A 21,337-nucleotide genomic window follows, 5' to 3' on the forward strand; every position below is an offset into this window, starting at 1 on the left:
ATTCGTAACCACTACGCTACCAGAGCTATATATATATATATCACAACACTTAGCAATGATGAAACTCATTTTTAAAAGAAATGATTTTGTTCATTAATTACTTGGTTCAAATAGGATTTAAACCAAATTACATAGTTATTTGATCCTTTTTTTTTTTCCCCATCACTAAATCATACCACCTGGCTGTCTTTAAAGGAAGAAGCAGTTCATCCCGCATCTCAGTGAAATTTAAATTAAACACCCTAGTTGTTACTATAGTCAATTCACAATCAATACACTAACACATACAAGTCCAGAATTAGGTAAATATTTCTAATGCAATTACAGTCACTTCTGAAATTGGGCTTTTGCTGACTGCTTGAGGGTATGTGGATTTCCATCATGTGACCAAATGCAAAATTCTTTTGCCAGAAGCAAATGGGTGTTACAATGAGCTCCTGGGAGCCTGGGAGGGTCCTGAACTTCCCTGTTAAAGCAGTGAGGAATATTTGCTAACTCTGCAACCAGGGGCAAGTTCAGCTTATCTCTGCCTCAGTTTCTCCATATGAAGATAATAGTGCCCACCACATAGAGTTGTGAAGATGAAATGAGTTTATTAGGACATAGAACCTATACATAACAAGAGAAAGGGGATACTAAATGGTTTACAGTCAGGATAGGTGTCTCTGGGTTGTGTATTTCCACCATACTTTTTCAATCTGTATCCTGAGCAAATAAACTGAGAAACTGGATTATGTGAAGAAAAAATGTGGCATCAGAATTGAAGGATATGCAGATGATACAACCTTGCTTGCTGGAAGTGAAGAGGACTTAAAATACATACCAATAAAGATCAAAGACTACAGCTTTCAATATGGATTGTACCTCAATGCAAAGAAAACAAAACTCCTCACAACTGGACCAATAAATAGCATCATGATAAATGGAGAAAAGATTGACGTTGTCAAAGATTTCCTTTTGCTTGGACCCACATCAACATTCATGGAAGCAGCAGTGAAGAAATCAAGCATCGATGATTAGGCAAATCTTCTGCATAAGATCTCTTTAAAGTATTCAAGAGCAAAGATGTCATATTAAGGAATAAGCTGTGCCTGACCCAAGCCATGGTGTTTTTTTTAACTTTTTATAGTGAATTGAGTGAAGGTTTACAGACAAGATCATCAGCTTTACATTCAACAAATCATATATTTTCTTACAGCTCAATAGTTGAAATCCTTCCTTGCAACCACAGTTAGCCTACTTTCTCCCTGTGATTCCTGTTTCCATTCCATCCACTTTGCTATCCTTCTCAACTTTTCCCATAGCAAAATGCTGCCCTTTTGATTTTGAATGGTTGACCAATCCATGGTTAGCATATTTGCTAGTGTTGTTATCCCCACTCCTATTAACCTGTCTACTACTTGGCTGAAGATTGAGCCATGAAGGTGAATTCGGTTCCAGACCAGAAGGGCGGATGAGAGCCATGATCTCAGGTTCCTCCAGTCTTTCTGATCAGTAAAACCAGGCTTTTTTGTTTAATAATTTTGAGTTTTGTTCCACATTTTCTCCCATTCTGTCCAGGACCCTCTAAGGTGATCCTTTTCTGAGCAGTTGATAGTGGTAGCCAGGTACATCTAGTTCTTCTGGTCTCAGAGTTATGTAGACTGATGTTCACATGTTTCATTGGTCTATTGGACTATATGATTCTAAGCCTCTTCAATTGTTACCACTTTTCTTTCTTCAGCAAGTGGAGAGTCCAATAGATTTACCTTAGATGGCCATTAATGCGCTTTCAAGATCCCAGATGCTACTCACCTAAACAGGATGTAGAACATTCTTTGGAGACTATGTTATGTCTATGACCTGAGACTATGATCCTGAGCCCCTAAGCCTATCAACTCGTTACCTTAAGAAGTTTGATAATACCTAGGAAGTTTTCATCATTTTGCGTAGTGGTTACTAATCAGGCTGCGAACCTCAAGGTCAGCGGTTCGAAACTACCAGGTGTTCCGTGGGAGAAAGATGAAGCTTTCTGCTCCCGTAAAGATTTACAGCCTCAGAAACCCTGCACAGGGTCACTATGAGTCAGAACTGACTCCACGGCACACAACAACAACAACAACATGCTCCACCATATTCATAGTTGTGTTTTCAAGAAAGGTAAATACTCATTTACAAAGATCCTCTTTCAAAATCTTACATATTTCTGGGATCGATATGTAAGTATATATATATTTACATAGCCAGAAGATGAGCCCCTCAGGTTGGAAGGCACTCAAAATATGACTAGGAAAGGGCTGCCTTCTCAAAGTAGAGGTGACTGTGATGAGTAAACTTGAATGGAGTAAAACCTTCGAGACCTTCATTTGCTGATAGGGCACAACTCAAAATGAAGAGAAACACCTGTAAACATCCATTAGTAATCAGAACACTGAAAGAACTGGCAAAGAACAAAGCTCCAGGAACTGATGGAATATCAAGTGACATCTTTCAACAAACTGATAGACCACAGGAGGCACTCACTCATCTCTGCTAAGAAATTTAGAAGACAACTATCTGGCCAACTGACTGGAAGAGATCCATATTTGTGCCCATTCCAAAGAGAGGTGACCCAACGGAATGCAGAAATCATCAGACAGTATCATTAATACCACATGCAAGTAAAATTTTGCTAAAGATAATACAAAAACAGCTGCAACCATACATTGACAGAGAACTTCCAGAGGTTCAAGCCAGATTCAGGAGAGGACATGGAATGAGGGACATCATTGCTGATGTCTGATGGATCTTGGCTGAAAGCAGAGAATATCAGAAAGATGCTTACCTGTGCTTCATTGACTTTACACAAAGGCTTTCAATTATGTGGATCATGAAAAGCTATGGGCAACATTGCGGGGAATGAGTATTCCAAAACGTTTAATTGTGCTCATGAGGAACCTGTACATAGACCAAGAGGAAGTTGTTCAAACAGAACAAGGGAACACCGAATGGTTTAAAATTAGGAAAGGTGTGACCAGGGTTATATTCTTTCACCATACTTATTCACTCTATATGCTGAGCAAATAATCTTAGAAACTGGATTATATGAAGAAAAATGTGGCATCAGGATTGAAGGAAGATTCATAAACAACTTGCAATGTGCAGATGATACAACCTTGCTTGCGTAAAAGTGAAGAGGACTTAAAATACTTACTGATGAAGATCAAAGGCCACAACCTTTTGTATGGTTGCACCTCAGTGTAGAGAAAACAAAAATCCTCACCACTGGACTAATAAATAACATCCATATAAATGGAGAAAATATTGAAATTGTCAAAAACTTCATTTTGCTCAGATCAATCATTAACACTCATGGAAGCAGCAGTCAAGAAATCACACAACACACTGCATTAAGCAAATCTGCTACATAAGACCTTTTTAAAGTGTTGAAAAAATGTCAGTTTAAGGACTAAGGTGTGCCTGACCCAAGCCATGGTATTTGCAATAACCTCATATGCATGTGAAAGCTGAACAGTGAATAAGGAAGACTGTAGAACAATTGATGCATTTGAATTGTAGTGCTAGAGGAGAATATTAAAAGTACCACAGACTGCCAAAAGAACAACCCAATCTGTTTTGGGTGAAGTACAACCAGAATGTTCCTTGGAAGCCAGGATGGCCAGACTTCATCTCTCATACTCCGGACATATTATCTGAAGGAGCAAGTCCCTGGAGAAAGATATGTTTGGTAAAGTGGAGCATCAGAGAAAAAGAGGAAGACCCCACCCCCACCCCCAGGAGATGGATTGGCATAGTGGCAGCAGCAATGGGCTCAAATGTATCAACAATTGTGAGGTTGGCACAGGACTGGGCAGTGTTTCATTCTGTAGTACATAGGGTCGCTATGAGTCAGTACCAATTCAATGGCACCTAACAACATATATATGTGTGTGTGTATATATATATAAAATGTTCCTCCCCTACTCATTCAACCTGTGCCTCAATCCAGGTATCCTGTTGTTCCAAGGTTGCATATATATCACTATTTACCTCTACCCCTTTAGTCCATGCATACCTCCCTACGTTTTCACCTATCTTCATTCTTCTTCTGCCACCTTCCCTGTTGTGTATTGCCCTCCCCCTTCTTGTACATTGCCCTCCCCATCACCCAAGCTAACATGTGTCTACACTCTAGCCAGTGAATTACTCTCCCCTCCCTCCCACCTGTGGTTACCATCAAAGAATGTTTCTTTTAGTATGGAATCCTCTTCTCAAGTTTTTACAATCAATAATGGTCTCATACAATATTTGTCCTTTTGTGATTGACCAAAAAAGATGGATTTGAAACACAGGTAGGTGATTCCGCAGATGCTCCTCAGAAACCCTATACAGGGTCCTTATGAGTTGGAACCAATTCAACAGCACTTAACAACAGCAACAACAATTTTACTCATCATAATGTCCTCTAGATTCATCCATGTTATGAGGTGGTTTTCAGATTTAGTATTCTTCAAGGTTGTATAGTATTCCATTGTGTGTATGTACCATAGTTTATGTATCCATTCTTCCACTGATGGGCACTCAGACTGTCTCTATCTTTTTGGTATTGTGAATCGTGCTGTGATGAACACAGGTGTGTATATATCTACTTGTGTCCTGACTTGTATTTTTTGTGGATATATATCAAGTAGAGGGATTGCTGGGTCATAAGGTGTTTCTACTTCCACCTTTCTGAGGAAGTGACACACCGTTTTCCAAGGGTGGTTGAACCATTTTATAGTCCCACCAACAGTGTAGGAGGGTTCTAGCCTCTTAACACCCTCGCCTGCATTTGCTGTTTTCTGTTTTTTTTAACTTTGCTGCTAATGCTGGTGTGAGATGCTATCTCATTATTGTTTTGAAGCCATGGTAGTTTTAATTGCCTCAAATTCATGTGAAAATTGGAAAATGAGTAAGAAAGACCAGAGAAAAATATTAAAAGTACCAGGGACTGCCAGAAAAACAAACAAATCTGTGTTGAAAGAAGTATAATCAGAATGCTCTTTGGGAGCCAAGATGATGATACTTTGTCTCTCATATTTTGGACGTGTTATCAGAAGGGACCAGTCCCTGGAGAAGGACATAATACTTTATAAAGTGGAGGGTCATGGAAAAAGAGGAGGACGCCCCCCCCCCCATGAGATGTATTCATACAGGCAAAGCGGTAGCAATGTGCCCAAACTTAACAATAACTGTGAAAATGGCGGAGGACCAAGCAGTGTTTCCTTCTGCTGTGTCTGGTGTCACTAAGAGTCAGAAATGACTTGAAGGCATCTAATAATAACTGTTACGTAATTAGTGTTAAAATTTGTTCATGGATAGAAATTGTTGTGTTGTGAAGTGCCATCAAGTCAGTTCCGACCCATAGTGACACTAACTATGATTAAATTAAATTAATAATCATTTAACTATTATTTGCATATTACATCATATATTTTTTACCTGTGTTCTCTGAAGAGTTAGGAATTGGTGGCAATTATACTTGGCTTGGGATCAGGAGGCTCTGCCACTAATTCCCTACATGACCTTGACTGAGCCATTTTACCTACCTGAGAACCAAGTTGAGACAGATGGACTGTATATGATTTCATCTCGCAGTCTATGGTGTTATGAAACCAGAGAGCTGACATCTTACTTTATTTTCAAAGTTGAAACTGCACCATCTATATGTATAGACCAACCAGTATGAAAAGGGAAAATTCTCGAGCTTGCACATACCAACATGTAGAATGAAACTTGTTATATAAAATCCACATAAAAAAAGACTATGTATGCCATTTTGTTGGAAAATTATAGTGAGAATACGATTCTAAAATATATTGATGAATTATTGAACAGATTTCAGTCTACGTAGTTTATTGGATCACAGAAGGCTCCTGTTGTTGTTAAGTGCCGTCGAGTCGGTTTCAACCCATAAAAGAATTGATGCAATTGAGTTACAGTATTGGGAGGATACTATTAAAGGTATCATGGGCTGCTGCTAAAAGAACAAACAAATTTGCATTGGAAGAAGTACAACCAGAATGCTCCTTAGAAGCTAAGATGACCAGACTTTGTCTCTCATATTTCAGAAAGATCATATTATTAGAAGGAACCAATCCCTGGAGAAAGAACTCATGCTTGGTAAAATCATCAAAAAAGAGGGAGACCCCCAACAAGATGGATTAGCACAGTGGCAGCAGCAATGGGCTCAAACGTAGCAGCAATTGTGAGGATGGTGCAGGACCAGGCGGTTGTAAACTAGCTCTGGTAGTGTAGTGGCTACAAATTGGGCTGCGAACCACAAGGTCAGCAGTTCGAAACTACCAGTCTTCCGTAAAGACTTACAGCCTCGGAAACCCTGTGCAGGGTCGCTATGTGTTGGAACTGACTCCACAGCACACAACAACAACAACACCTGGAGTCACTGTGAGTAGGAACTGACTTGACAACACCTAACAACAGCATAGGGTTTCTGAGGAGTTTAACTACCCATGTCTTTCTCGCGGTTAGCAATCCAGTGTTTATCCTATAGTGCCATACCAGGACTCTTATCCTCTGGAATTTGGACTGAAGGTTATTTCTGGTCACAAATACTGTTGTTAGCTGCACTGGATTCGACCCCTGCCTCATGGTCACTGTGAATTAGGACTCAATGAAACAAAATGCTGCCTGGTGCTGATTAGTTACAGACCCACAGGTCTTCATTGGCTGGTTTGTGGACCTAGTGTTGTTGCTGTTGTTACGTGCCGTTATTGTTGCTTTTGTTGTTGTTGTTGTTGTGTACTCTGGGCTTGAGGTTCATGGTGGATAATCTGTGCGCCTCGCCACGCAGTTCCTGGTTGACTGGAGCCATTGCCCTTTGCCCTCTCATCCACCTTTGCTGCTTCTATCATCCTTTGACAAAGGTTAAGAAAGAGTTCTTCAATTCCTTTGTTTTGTTAGGTTGAAGTATAATAATGTTTTGCTCCCACAGATTCTGCATACGATTCTGCTTCTTGTATGGAAACATGTCTCTCATTTTCCAAGTCTATTTTATTACCAACTATACCATAAACCTCTGGTAGCAGTGGTTACTAATCAGGCTGTGAACCGCAAGGTCAGCAGTTTGAAACTACCAGCTGTTCTGTGGGAGAAATAGGAGGTGTTCTGCTCCCATACAGATTTACAGCTTTGGAAACCCTGTACAGGGTGGCTATGAGTTGGAACTGACTCCACAGCACACAGCCACCACCACCACACATAAACCTGGTGTGGTGCTGTGGGTTAATGCGCCAGACTGCAAAGCCATTTGAACTGCAAGGTTGGAGCTTCAAGCTCACCAGTGTCTCCTTGGAAACCCTATACAGGGTCACTATGGATTGGAACTGACTCGACAGCACTTCACAACAACAACAGACATAAACAGATTTCATTTCCCAACACATTCCGTAATTTTTTGACCCATTTTTTTACCTTCTGAAAAAAATCTTCATCTGTCATGTCATAAACTAAAACAGCTCCATTTGAATCTCTGTAGTAAATTGGACCCAATGCATGAAATCTTTCTTGACGTGCTGTATCCCATACGGCAAAGTTTACTCTTTTCCCAACAATATTTAACTTCTTTGTTAAGAAAGATGCCACCACGTCAGGAACCGGGAAAAAAAACGAGAAGTGTTCCTTCTCCGCCTCCCTCGAATGGCTTCTCCTTCCTCCTACAGCACACTCATAGCGACCCTGTACAGGGTTTCTGAGGCTGTCAATCTTTGCGGGAGCAGAAAGCTTCATCTTTCTCCCTTGGAACAGCTGGTAGTTTCGAACTACTGACCTTGCGGTTCGCAGCCTGATTCGTAATCACTACGCTACCAGAGCCAGGTCTTTTTTCCTTCCTGTGAGGCACACGATCCAGGAATCAGCCCTTGATCCTGAGAATTCTACCACTCATGCACATTTGTCCCACCACCACCCCAGTCAAAAACCTACACCAAAAATTTACATAAGGGAGGTAGAAGTCCCTCTAGGAAGTGGGAAAAGAAATCTCTATGAGACGTCCTAGAGGATCGTCTCATAGATACGTGTCTTAGGGAACGAGGGCTTTATTCCTACTGGACTTCTGACCGTCAAAAGCAAAGAATAATGCTGTCATCTAGAGAGTGAAGTGAGAAGTGAAGGAAGTCCCAAAAAACTGAGATTCTCAGGTCCTGGAAAAATTGAAAAGCCACATAAGGAAACAGACAGAAACAGAATAAGGTTTATTTATGTCTTGATTGTTTGGGAAGTTGGAGAGAAAGAAGGCTGATTTCTTAATAAAACACTTGTTAAAATTACACATGTTCTACAGTGCTATCTAGTCATGCCATCAACAGACCTAATTGGTGTCCTTCTATTAGGTGCCATCAAGTCAGTACCGACTCATAGCGACCCTATGCACAACTTTACTCATTTTCTGGCACTATATCTGACAATGTTTCTCTGCTATTCATAAGGTTTTCAGTGACTAAATATTCGGAAGTAGTTCGTCTCTCCTTCCTAGTCTGTCTTTGTCTGGAAGCTCATCTGAAACCTGTCCATCCTGGATGAACCTGCTTGTATTTAAAATACCCGTGGCATAGCTTCCAGAATCACAGCAACTCACTAGCCACCACAGTCTGACAAACTGACAGACTAGTGGTGGAACAGACCTGATTAACAAGTGTAAATTCAGACAGCACTGGGCCACTGGGTCCCTCTTACCCAGGCAATTGGAGGCTTTCAGTCACCCCAAGGTTCCCCCATTGTCTAAATATTTATAAATTTACAGAAACAAACACACACATACTTGTATGTACCCAAATGAGACCGGCTTTGAAAAGCATCCATTTGTCCAATGATGAGACTAGTTTTGCACATGGGTTTCTTTTTGAAGAGATGAAAAATTGCCTTTCAAAATCTTTAGACTGAAAAGAGAAATCAGAGGAAGCAAGTTTGTTTTACATAGCAAGTTAGCATTTCTCATTGAAATACACAAATCCCTTTGACTCACCCTTCAGCCATGGAGCCTTTACCAACATCTTCACCTTACAAAGGAGACCACCACCTTCTAGTTGGAACAGATCAACACCTGATAGTGTCCACTTACCTCTCCCTATAAAATAATGTGATTTCTATAAGCTAATGTAAATTGGTCCTTAAAACAATAGCCTCGTGGTAATCTTAATATCCATGGGAATATGGCAAGTTAACACACTGCAAGGCAAATAATTTTAAAACCATGTCCACACACACCATCTCAATCACCAAAAACATACATAGGCTACTCCAGGTATTATGCAACGCTGGATTCTAAATCGGTCTTAATTTATAAAAAGCCAATAGATATGACTAGACATTCTCAGTTCTTGTAGCTGTGAGTGTTATCATCCCAGCAGTGAACACACATGTTTGTGTATTTGTCATTGTTTTAAGACACCACAACACCAAAGGGAGCGTTTTTCGCCTTCGCATTCTAAGGCTCTCCCCAGAGAATGTCTGATGAATGCCCACCTCGCCTTCTCCCACCAAAGGTGGCTCCTGATCGTAACCACAGCGCCTCTGTCCCCAGGTCTGAGGAAAGCTCATCTTAGTAGAAGACCCTCGGTAGATCCAGCCGCCCCGCCAGCTACGCGGAGGCCGCACGATTTCATCATTAATGCTCCTGAAGGACAATAGCTCATCAAGCCACACCGAAAGCCCCGGACCCGTCGCGGAGACTGGGCTGGCGGGGGATGAGGCTGAGCGACTCCTCCTAGAGGTGGTTATGTGGAGAAGGAGCAATCCCTTCTCCCTCCTCCTCCTCCCCCCGCTACTATCCGCGGCCCGGAGAACTGCCGCTTGCCGCCATTGACACGCACAGATAGAGCCCAAAGAAAGGCAAAGAGTTCTGCCCGGCACCGGCGCTGCGCGGGCCGAACCTGCGCCCGAGAAGGGGCGCGCAGAGGGCACCGGGCGCCGGGAGCAGGCGGGGCAGCACCAGGTGAGCCCGCCATAGCGATGGCATTATTGTTTCAGGGGCTACGGGGTCTGCAAACAAAACGCGCCGCTAGGGCAGTGCAGGGGCCGGAGAGAACCACCTCCACCTCTCCCCGCAGCTCCAACGGGCGTACCCCCAATAACCAATTCTATCAGCCAAAAACAAATAAATAAATAAAGCTGCCCAACTTGCTTCCTCGGGAAATAAAGGGGGGTGCTCGAGAAGCAGTAAAATTCCTGCGGCCGGAGAGGGACCTGGGGCTTCCAGAGCCAGGAGGGAGGGAGAGGAGATACAGGGTTCGAGCGGCGGGCCACCGGAGATGCTGGGGTGGGGAGGAAGCGCGAGGCTTCAGGGGATGCAGAGTTTGGGGCGCAGAAGAAGAAGGAGGGAGGCGCACAGCTGCCGATGGGAATTGGCCGAGGGCGGGGAACTGCGGAGGGGTCGGGTAAGGCCGCTGCGGGGCCTCAGAGGGTGCCGGCCTGGGTGCCGGCCGCTCCAAGATGACAATGGAAGGGGCACGGGAGTAGGGGGAGGGAAGGGACCCAGCTCTGGGGGCGGGCCGCGAAGAGGAAGGTCAGGCTGGGGACGCCGGACGACGGGGGCGAGCTTCGAGGGCTGTTGCCCGAAGCCCAGGCGCCGCAGGCGGGCGTTTGTCCCTGGACCCCGCGCAGAGGAGGGCTCGGAGCCGGGCACTCCCCTCCGGTTCCCTTTCCGGGGCGCCCGGCGCCGACGCGCTCTGCGTTGTCGCCGGGAAATGGCGGCCCCTCCATGGCTCTCCCGGCTAGTCTCAGGTTCCCGTTTTGCGCGGGAAAAAGGAAAAAAAAAAAAAAAACAAGAGAGAAGAAAGGGAATAGAAGTAAAGTGATTGCGACGCAGGAAAGGGCTTGCGCGGGCGCAGGGCGCAGTGCGAACGCGAGCAGGGCGCGGCGGGCGGGGACCGGCCCAGACTCCAGGGCTCCCATTCCGCTCTCCTGACGCGCGCCTGGCTTCCAACCTCATCAGCCTCCAAAATCGCGCCCGTGGGTGTCTTTCCTCGCCATTCCTCGTGGGGGCGCCCTAAGTTCCTGCCCCTCTTTGTTCCGCACAACAATGGTCAGAGAACCATTGAGTCCCTAAAGGGCTAAATGAGCCACATTCTCCAGGAGTTTCTAGTCGCTGATTGTCCCTGGCGTGAAACGGGTCTCGGTAGGCTTGATTTAGGCTCTGTCACTGCTGGCAATCATTCGCCAGAAGCCCCACTCAAGAAACGCCCAGGGAGGGTGAAGGGATGAGAGAAGCAAGAAGAAATAAACTGAGAAACCAAGGGTCAGGTTTGAGGGTTTTGATATGGGAAAGATGGTGTTGCAGCCCTTAATTGTAAAGGCAGTTTCTGTATTACACAATTGTGTTGGTGAACTGAGGTATCATTCCAGCCTCTGTCCAGCTCCGGGGAATTCAAAACAAGGGTCTACTTCTAAGTTTCCCCCTCCCCCAGACCTCTGGAGCCCATTCCCCTAGGGTTAATCAATCCCCTGTGGCAAATGGTTTCTTCTGTCCTCATTTGTGTTTGTGTTGAAATACAATAATATCCTCAGTGCACTGCACAGTTGCTATTGAAATAGTTCGGTAGGTGTGAGCGCAAGGAAACTATTAAAAGTGGAAATGAGTATTCCGCTGTGTTGTTTCTTATTCAAAAACATTTCTTGTGAAACATAAACTAAACTACATATATATCCCTCAGATCTTTTATGAAACATAAACTAAACTACATATGTTCCTCAGATCTTTTATATTTAACTGAAAGTTGCCTCTGACTCTTTTGTTTAGAAAGCACTTCTTAATTGCAAACTAAATGTTCAAAGCCCCAGGATTTTGAACCATGTTCGCTGATTTTTAAACTGCTTTAGCCCGGCATTATCATATAAATAAATCCAGACACTGCCAGGACCAAAAGTTTATCTTGAATCACATAATCCATACTTTAAAAACCCCCTTTTCGGTATCCAATTTTCCTTTTAAAATATACTCAGTTCTCCTTTCTTTTTTGCTTACTCTGTTATTGCCCCTCTCCACCTGGATCCATTTATTGCTATGCTTTAGGCATTATTAATGGCTTCCTCTGTTTCAGAACTCTGTGAAAGAATTTACCTCCTTGGATCCAAAATATTCCAAAGATTCTGACACTACTCCCATACCATTCCATCTTCTGTCTAGTTCCCAGGGTTTTTGAGGCGCCTTTGGTCTGCTGTTTCCCAGCAGGAGGGACACCCTGCTAGCTATTGTCTGAGACAACCCCTGTCTTCTTTCCTTGTCTCCTGCCAGCAAAACGGGAGGTTAATCCTGTCTTTGGCAACTTAAAATGAAAGATCTGTAACTTGTTCAAGGGGAGGGATATGCAAGGATTCAAACAGTATTCTTAAACACATATTTGATTCTTAAGAAACAATCTCAAAGGCAGATGCAATCTTGTCCAATGCTTTTGAACACTGCACATACAGAGTTGAGCAAAGAATGATAATAAACAGCTTGAACACCAATTTTTAAATACCTCTCGATAGGGGCATAAAGCAAATATAAGCCTTGTTTCATGTAGTTTACAACTCTAAGCTAAGGAGACAAAGTATGCTGTTAAGTGCCAAGGAGTCATTTCTGCCTCATAGTGACCCTATATAGGGTTTCTGAGAGCAGCTGACCTTGAACCCCTGACCTTGCGGTTAGCAGCCCAGTGTTTATCCTACAATGCCACACCAGGACTCCAAGATAATGTATATACACAGATAAAGCAGGCGTGATCAATATTGGCAACGAGTAGGAAAACAGGTGCTTTCACATACTGCTGGTGAGTGTGTAAATTGACAAAGCCAATTTGGAAGGAAGTTTGGCACTATTAAAATTTTATTAATGTGCTCATTCTGTAACGAGCAATTCCATTTCTTGATATGTATCCTAGAAAAACAGCTATACCATTGCTGGTAGTTCTGAAAAAAATGAACACAACCTAACAGTCACCAATAGAAGATGGCTACCCTGGTGTAGCGCTGTAGGATGAGCACTAGGCCCAAGAACTGTTTAAACCACCGGGTTGGCAGTTCAAACTCACCAGCCACTCCTTGGAAAACCGAAGAAGAGTTGCTATGAGTTGAAATTGGCTCGATGGTGCTTAACAACAACATATACTCTACAATTCGTGGGTGATGCAAACAGTTAACACAGATTAGTAGTTTGAATCCATCCAGAGGCCCTTTGCAAAAACGCCTGGTGATCTTCCCCAAAAAATCAACCATTGAAATCAACTGGAGCTCAGCGTCTGCCTCACACTTCCTTCTACCTGACTTCCCTTTATCCCTTCTCCATCCAAACTGTGCTCCACAAAGGTTAGGCCACATTCCTGTGGCACTGTGAGATAAAGCACTCGACCGCAAGATGGGTTTGAAGCACAAGGTTGGCGGTTCAAATTCACCAGTTACTACTTGAAACCCTCTACAGATTTGAAATGAGTCAGAACCAACTCGATGGCACTTAACGAGAACTTAAACTTCTCTTCTCTCTTTAAAAATTATTGTAGCATTTGATTTGTGACTTTAATTACACATTATCAATCACTTGAAAATTATTTGTATGTAATTATCCAAGCAACATGTAAATTAATTCAAATTGCAAACTTTCGAATATTAGAAACAGTGGCTAAGGATGGATATGATAGTTTGACCAAAGTTCTTCTTGACAACCCACTCTGATTCTCATCTACTTTAGTCATGCATTCTTCCAGACCACTTTTATATACTTGAATATGGTGCTTTGGGTTAATACGCTGTAGACTGCAAGGTAGGTTTGAACCGTAAGGTCGGCTGTTCAAGCTCATCAGCGGCTCCTTGGAAACCCTATGAGTTGGAACCAAACTTGACAGCACTTTAACAACAACAACATTTGTTTTTACTTTAGAAGTTTTTGTGTTTTCTCCACAAATGGTGTACCATCCAGTATCTGTAATTCGCTTTTTAAAATCAACAGTCTTGGTGAGCTCTCTGTTTCAGTACATATAGATTTGCTTCATCCTTCATAACTGCTTTCTAGTATTCCAGAAAAAATATATATCCAAGTTTATAACATCACTACCAGATGTCAAGACAGCCCCATACTTGTCAGAGTAGTACTCGGATCATAGGATTTTCGATGGATGATTTTTCAGAAGCAACCACCAAGCCTTTCTTATGAAGCAACTCTGGGTAGACTTGAACTAACAACCTTTTGGTTAGCAGTCAAGCTCCTTAATTGTTTGCACCATCCAAGAACTCCAAAAGTAGGAATGGGGGACTAACTGATCCTTCAAGTTCTTTTTCATCATACATTATTATGATTTGGTGAAATCCTCTGAATTGAAATTTGTGATGATTATGAATTCCCAGGCAGATGGCAGCTTGCCCTCTTGTTAGCAGCGGTTGATTATTTCCACCTGATTTTTTGCAATACAGGATTAGATGAGTTGTTGTTGTTGATTGTGAAGTATTGTCAAGTCGGTTCTGATCCATAGCGACCCTGCATAGGGAGGGTTTCTGAGAAACGACTGGTGAGCTTGAACCGCCGACCTTGCAGTTCAAACGGTTTTGCAGTCTAGCGCATTAACCCACAAGGCCACACCAGGACTCCCAGATGAGTAGGGGCCCCAAAGTGTCCAGCCCTGGAAAAAACAGAAGCGTTCTCATTGTATGGATTCCCAGTAGGCTGTGTAACTCGCAGAATGTTCCCAGGACTAAGATTTTATTACTCCGCATTCACACCAACTTCTAAGATCAATGAGGGAAAGAAATAGAAGTTTCTTCAAGCACTGTAATATTATAGTAGAGGATTTTGAAATGGAGGGAGGAATAGACAGAAATGTCATTTAGGAAATGTTAACCTGCTGTCGTATTCAAGTTTCTCTAGAAAACTTGTATGTGTATATATATGGAGTCCTGGCATGGCGCTGTGGGTTAATGAGTTGGAGTGCCAGGTCAGCGTTTTCATCTCACCAGCCGCTCCTTGGAAACGCTATACAGGGTTGCTATGAATAGGAACTTAACAACTCGACTGTACTTAACAACAACAGCAATATATATATTGGCCTTGTAACCACAAGGTTAGCAGTTACTAGCCACTCTAACCCTCTATAGAAACCCTATAGAGGGTCATTATGAGTCAGAACTGACTCCATGGCACACAACACCAACAATGGCACACAACAATGTTTTACAGCTCTCCTTAGAGAGCTGTAAAACATTGCCTTCAGAATTGTATAGACCTAGATGGAGGGTATGTAGAGAAACAATAGCTTCTCATTTTTTAATGTTTTTGTTTAATGTTTCTATGATTTTGCAGCAAGATTTTTTTTTGTACTTACCCTTATATATATAAGGAGCTCTGGTAGCATAGTGGTTACGAATCGGGCTGCGAACCTTAAGGTCAGCGGTTCGAAACTACCAGCCACTCCGCGGGAGAAATATGAGGCTTTCTACTCCCGTAAAGATTTACACCCTCGGAAACCCCGTACAGGGTCACTATGGGTCGGAACTGACTCGATGGCACTTAACAATAACAACAACCCTTATATATGTATAAATATATATAAAACCAAACCAGTTGCTATGAGTCCAATTCGATTCATAGCAACCCCATGTGTGTCAACATAAAACTGTTCCACAGAGTCATTATGTCTGTGACCTTTCACAAGCAAGTTGTCAGGCCTTTCTTCCAAGGCATTTCACAGCCTCTCAGTGGGTTCGAACTGCCAGCTTTTCAGTTAGTAGTCAAGCGCCTAACCATTTGCATCACCCAAGGAATGGATGTATGTATGAGGGGGGCCTTCAAAAAAGTTTGTGGACGGATGGAATTAAAAGATAGTGAAATGTTTCCATGATAGGGGCTTCAAAACAACTCATGGAAAAATTCCATTCTCTTTCTGTTACATTTTTCCACAAACTTTTTTAAGCCCATGTGTGTATGTGTGTGTGTGTGTGTGTGTGTGTGTAGAGATAGATTGATTTACTTCAAGGAATAGACTCACATATTGATAGGGTGTTGGAAAGACCAACATTTGTAGGTAACACGACAGTCTTGAGACTCTTGCTAGCTTACATTCCAAGATCCATAGGTCAGGCAACTAGAAGAATAAAGTGAAAATTCTGTCAAGATAGCTATTTATATTATGGGGCAGAACATACCCCTAGGGAGCTCCCTTTTTGCTCTTCAGGCTTACAACTGAGTTGATTGATTGATTACATTGAATTAGACCACATTATGAAATGTAATTATACTGCATTACAAGGCATTGCATTAGATGTAAAGTAACTACATTACATTAGACTATATTATGGAACTTAATCTGCTTTACTTAAGACCAATTGATTTCATCACATGTGACTACACTATAACAGCAGCTAGACTAATATTTGGCCCAATAACTGGGAACTATAACCTAGTCAAGTTGACATATAAAATTAAAGATCACACCTGTATTCTGTGAAAATAATTCTCAATAGCTGTCTCATTTGTGAAAATAAATCTTAATAGCTAATATTTACCAAATGCTTACTACCTGCCAGGCCTGGTTCCAAGCACATTATATGTATTCACTCATTTAATTCTTACAACAATATACAGAAAAGAAAATAGAAAAGTGAAAGAGCTTGCCCAAGGACCTTACGTAACTAGTAAATTGTGGCGTTAGTATCCCTGCCATGAGCAGCCTGGCTCTACTGTTGCACACCCTGTCATCCCTGTGATAAGAAGAATCTTGAGTTGTGTTCATTTTCATATATGCAAATTTTTTTAAGCTGCATGATTTGAATCACTATATTATAAAACTGAGAAGACCTAGCGTGTGAAAGTGCACTGGATACTACTGCTCTTTAAACTGTCTTGTCACTACGTGTTAAATAAGATGAATTTGCTGGTTTCTCTGAAGCCCTTACTGTTCATTTATGCATCTGAGCATCCATCATACTTTGCCCGATTTATTTGACTGGCATTGCCAATTTAGACTTGGAATGAAGTAAGTAATTCAAGTCCAAGTTCTCACGCTTTGACAGAAATGTGTGTGAGAATGTGGGGAGCGACACTGGTCTCCACGAAATCAGTTCAGTTGTTTTCATGATGTCAGAAAAGTTAGCCCCAGTGACTGGATTTTATACCCCAAATGGCAAAACCTGGTCTGACCAAAGATTTGGGGGTCATTTCCAGATATGAGAGGCAGTCGTGATTAAATCATTTTAAATGTGGGATATTTTTGTAAGAACGGGACCAGAAAAATTTTTTTTTATCAGACTCATCCTGGCCCAGCATATACAATACTGGCAGTCTTCATGGTGTGTATACAGAATTATAGACTTTGTATTTTAGGGTGTCTTCACTGCTCAATAAAACCATGAAAATTAAATAGTGATGGTAGACTATAAAGGGATACATTTCAATAGCTTTTAGACCATGCAACACAAACTTTTAGATCAGATGATAATTCACTGGCTTCCTCACCAGAATGCTTAGCTTCTACATTGATCGGGCTTTTAAAAGTTCAATGACGTGGCAATCAACTGAAGTGTCACTCCTTGCTAAGAAACTGAGTTTACACTTCAGCTGTCCTTCAGTAAGCAGTGTAAGCTGTTGTCTTGGGATGGAGAAGACTACCTTGTAAATGAAATATGGAAGCAGATTTTTCCAACCTGGTCTTTTAATGGTTATCATAAGCCAAATAAACCAAAGGTGTCACCACTGAGTCCAGCTCCAACTCATGGCAATCCCTCATGCTACAGAGTCAAAATGGTCTGTTTGGGTTTTCTTGGATATAGTAATGGAACCAGATTGCCAAGCCTTCTTTCATGATACCGATGGATCGGTTCAAACCACCAATCTAGTAGTTCAGCACAGACCACTTGGGCTACTCAGGGGCCTTTGGTTATGTAGGTGATGACACGTGACTTTAAATGCAAGATCACCTTGATCTTGATTCTCCCCAACTGGTCCATCTCTGAATAGAAGTAACAGAGGTGGCTCAGAAGGCAAAGGCGTCACATTCTGAGCATCTTAACATCTTGGGAAGAGCGTTAGAAGTCATCTGGACCAATGGTTCTTAGATAGTGCTCCATAAAGCCCAGGGTTCCTGAGGGCCCCAACCAGGTAAGAAGGTAATAAGCCATAGATGTTCCCAGGCACCTCCCCACCCCAACCAGGACAGCTCCCCTGTTTTCTATAAGAGAGCCCCTGGATGGTTTTGTTCAAAGAGAGGTTCTGAGAGATCAGCTAATCTGCCTAAGGGCGACAGCTGGTCAGTGTTCTCTAGACCACAGCACCTTCCATTTACCACCGTGGTGCTCCCTAGAGAGCTAGCTCGTTTCACCTACAGCTAGAGTGGCACCGTGTAGCTGGTTATAGGCCTTAGCAGGTGTAGCTGATGCATCATGCAAGGGCCCAGAGGCTGAGGGAGTCCCACGCAGTAGCAGTGCAGAATCACTTCATCTGGGACAATACCCCCCCTCAGCCACGTGTCCCTGCAGTGCGGCCTCTTCTAAGGACTGACAGATGGAAGTGGAGGGGAAGGGAGAACAGTCCCAGAGCAGCTGCCTCTGCTTTGAGCTCGGTCCCTTTTCTATCTTTGAGAGCAGACAACTGTACTCTTACCCAGAGCCCTGGATTTCTCCAGAGTTCCCTGAATGGGTCAGGCATCACTAGGTGTTGGTCCAACCATCCTCAAAGGTCCAACCATCCTCATCCCTTCACTGCTACCTTACAAGCTCAGCTCACTTTAACCAAGGCCAACCAACCCCCTGCTCCTCCAAGCAAAAGATAATCAAGAGATATCTCTGCTTATATTAATAAGCTGTGTTGCTATTTTGGAACTATTAGATTTTGAGTGAGCAGGATAGTTTTCCCACTGTTCTGATTTGTTCATTTTCAAAGAGAAAAATCAGATTGGACTCACTGAAAGGTTTGTATTTTGTTTTCCATGAAGAAATAGACTCAGGAAGGCAAACTGGCCTTTAAAACTCAGATTTAAAGAGAGACATTAACAACTACAATATGCACATGGTACAACCTTGCTTGCCAAAGCAAAGAAAACCTAAAATACTGATGAAGATCAAAGACCACAGCCTACAATATGGGTTGGACCTCAATGTAAAGAAAACAAAAGTTCTTACAACTGGACCAATAATTATCATGATAAATGGATAAAAGATTGAAGTTGTTGGAAACTTCATTTTGCATCAATCCACAATCAACATGCATGGAAGCAGCAGTCAAGAAATCAAATGATGTATTGCATTTGGCAAATCTGCTGCACAAGACTTCTTTAAAGTAAGTGTTCAAGAGCAAAGATATCAGTTTGAGGACTAAGGTGCACCTGACCAAAGCCATGATATTTATATGCATGTGAAAGTCAGACAATGAATAAAGAAGACCTGGGAAGAATCGATGCATTTGAATTATGATGTTGGAAAATAAGATCAAAAGTACCCTGGGTAGACAGGGATGGGCAGCTTGGACATTGGATACCCAAAATGGGCTACAAAGGCAAGAAGCGACTGGCTTATAAGCTTTCAAGAGGAGCCTAGATCCAGAGGGTATGCAAAAGTACCCTGGGTAGACATGGATGGTCATCTTGGACACTGGCTACCCTAAATGGGGGGCTACAAAGGCAAGAACTGACTGGCTTACAAGCTTTCAAGAGGGAGCCTAGATCCACAGGGCACAGAGGAAGGTAGAATCTCTACTGAGTAGTATCCAATCTGTCTGGGAGGGGCTGATGAAAGGAGATGGGGATAGCACTCATGTGGTACCATAGTGAATAATTGCTATCAGGACTGACTATGAGGGTTGGAAATGTAAAATAGATGTTTTGTAGCAAAAGGAGGGGATTGGTTGACTTTGCAATCCAGGAGTGCTGGTCCCTGGAACCATCAAGGGAGAAGAGTGGAATGCGGGAACCTACCCAGAGAAACAGTAACATTAGAGATGGAGGTAGAGACGGTGATGTGGAGAGATGGATCAGCTGGGTACTTTAGACCCAGAGAGGGAGAGGGGCCGTGTGCTGATGACCGGGGGACAGGCTTGTAGAATATACCCTTTGGTTTGTTGATGATGCATGGAGGAGATTGTAACCATGGCAATGAAACGGTAGTCAATAGGATGAATGTAAAGCTAATGTTCTCCCATGTAAACTATCATATAATTCACAATAAAACATTTAAAAAAATAATAAAAGGGAAATTCCTTGCTGATTATACATGCTCTGGGTAGTCTAAGCCACAATTTTATTTTTCATGTGAAGAATCTGAGATTAGGAGCTATTTAATTTATATTTTGATTTTGTTCATGTCCATTTTAATACCATGTTTATCTTGCTTGTTGATTTCTAAAAAGAGAAATAGGTTGTCCTGTTTTCCTCATCATTAAAAGACTATGTCAGTAAAAAACAAACAAACAAACAAAAAACACTGGGCTGCCAGAAGCACAAACAAATCTATGTTGGAAGAGGTACAGCCAGACTGCTCACTAGAGGCCAGGTTGGAGAGATTTTAACTCTCGTACTTCTAACATGTGATCAGGAGGAACCAGTCCTTGGAGAAGGACATCATGCTTGGTAAAACGGAGGGTTAGCAAAATCTATTGTACATGGGGTCACTCAATGAAACCAACTCAGTGGAGTTGGAACCAACTCAATGGCACCTAACAACAATAATAAGGCTATTTTTTGGAATCCTGGTGTGGCATTGTAGGATTAACACTGGCCTGCTAACTGCAAGGTCAGAGGTTCAAACCCATCAGCCTCACCTTGAAAACCCTATACAGGGTTGCTATGAGTCAGAACTGAGTCCATGGCACCTAACAACAACAACACATTTTACTGAAATAATTTTTAAATTACTGTGCATTGTAGTATTCACAATCACAAAGCCAAACTCACTGACATTAAGTCAATTCTGACTCATAGCAACCTTCTACAAGATTTCCAAAACTGTAAATCTTTACAAATGGGAACAGACAGCCTCATTTTTATTGCAGAGTGGCTGTCATGTTTGAAGCAATGATCTTGAAGTTAGCAACCCAACACTTCATCCACAGCATTACCAGTGTAAATCCCCAGATCTCCATCCTCATCCTGTGTTCTGGTCTCCTCTACCATCCTCTCTAGAATGAAAAAGATATGCCACACATTCTATGCCTCTGAATTACAAAGAAAGTATTGGTGATTGAGCTCCAGTGAAATTGGAACAGACCTCAATTTTTAAAATATGGATGAAGTGGAATAATAAATGGAATGGAAAAATTACAGGTCAAACTCCTGGAATGGGAGACTCAAAAACAAGTGTGGTAAGCCCCTTCAGGAGCCTGAGGCAGGAGATTGTTGCCAGGACTCTGGAAACCAGTATGGCTGGCTGCCCC

At 42.5% G+C, this 21,337-nt stretch overlaps 1 protein-coding gene and 1 pseudogene across 1 annotated transcript in view; one reads left to right on the forward strand and one right to left on the reverse strand.

Moving 5' to 3' along the window:
• The window catches only part of LOC102834118, a 36,556-nt pseudogene extending 26,594 nt beyond the window's left edge, over window positions 1–9,962 (reverse strand).
• LOC102836259 (core histone macro-H2A.2-like) overlaps window positions 9,551–21,337 on the forward strand; it is a 67,696-nt gene continuing 55,909 nt past the window's right edge. The window contains exon 1 of the mRNA XM_006835849.1: window positions 9,551–9,949. The gene's annotated coding sequence lies outside the window, so the exon portion shown is untranslated. The remainder of the gene's footprint in view (window positions 9,950–21,337) is intronic.

This window comes from Chrysochloris asiatica, unplaced genomic scaffold (genome assembly GCF_000296735.1).
Source record: "Chrysochloris asiatica unplaced genomic scaffold, ChrAsi1.0 scaffold00020, whole genome shotgun sequence".
Taxonomy (NCBI): Eukaryota; Metazoa; Chordata; class Mammalia; order Afrosoricida; family Chrysochloridae; genus Chrysochloris; species Chrysochloris asiatica.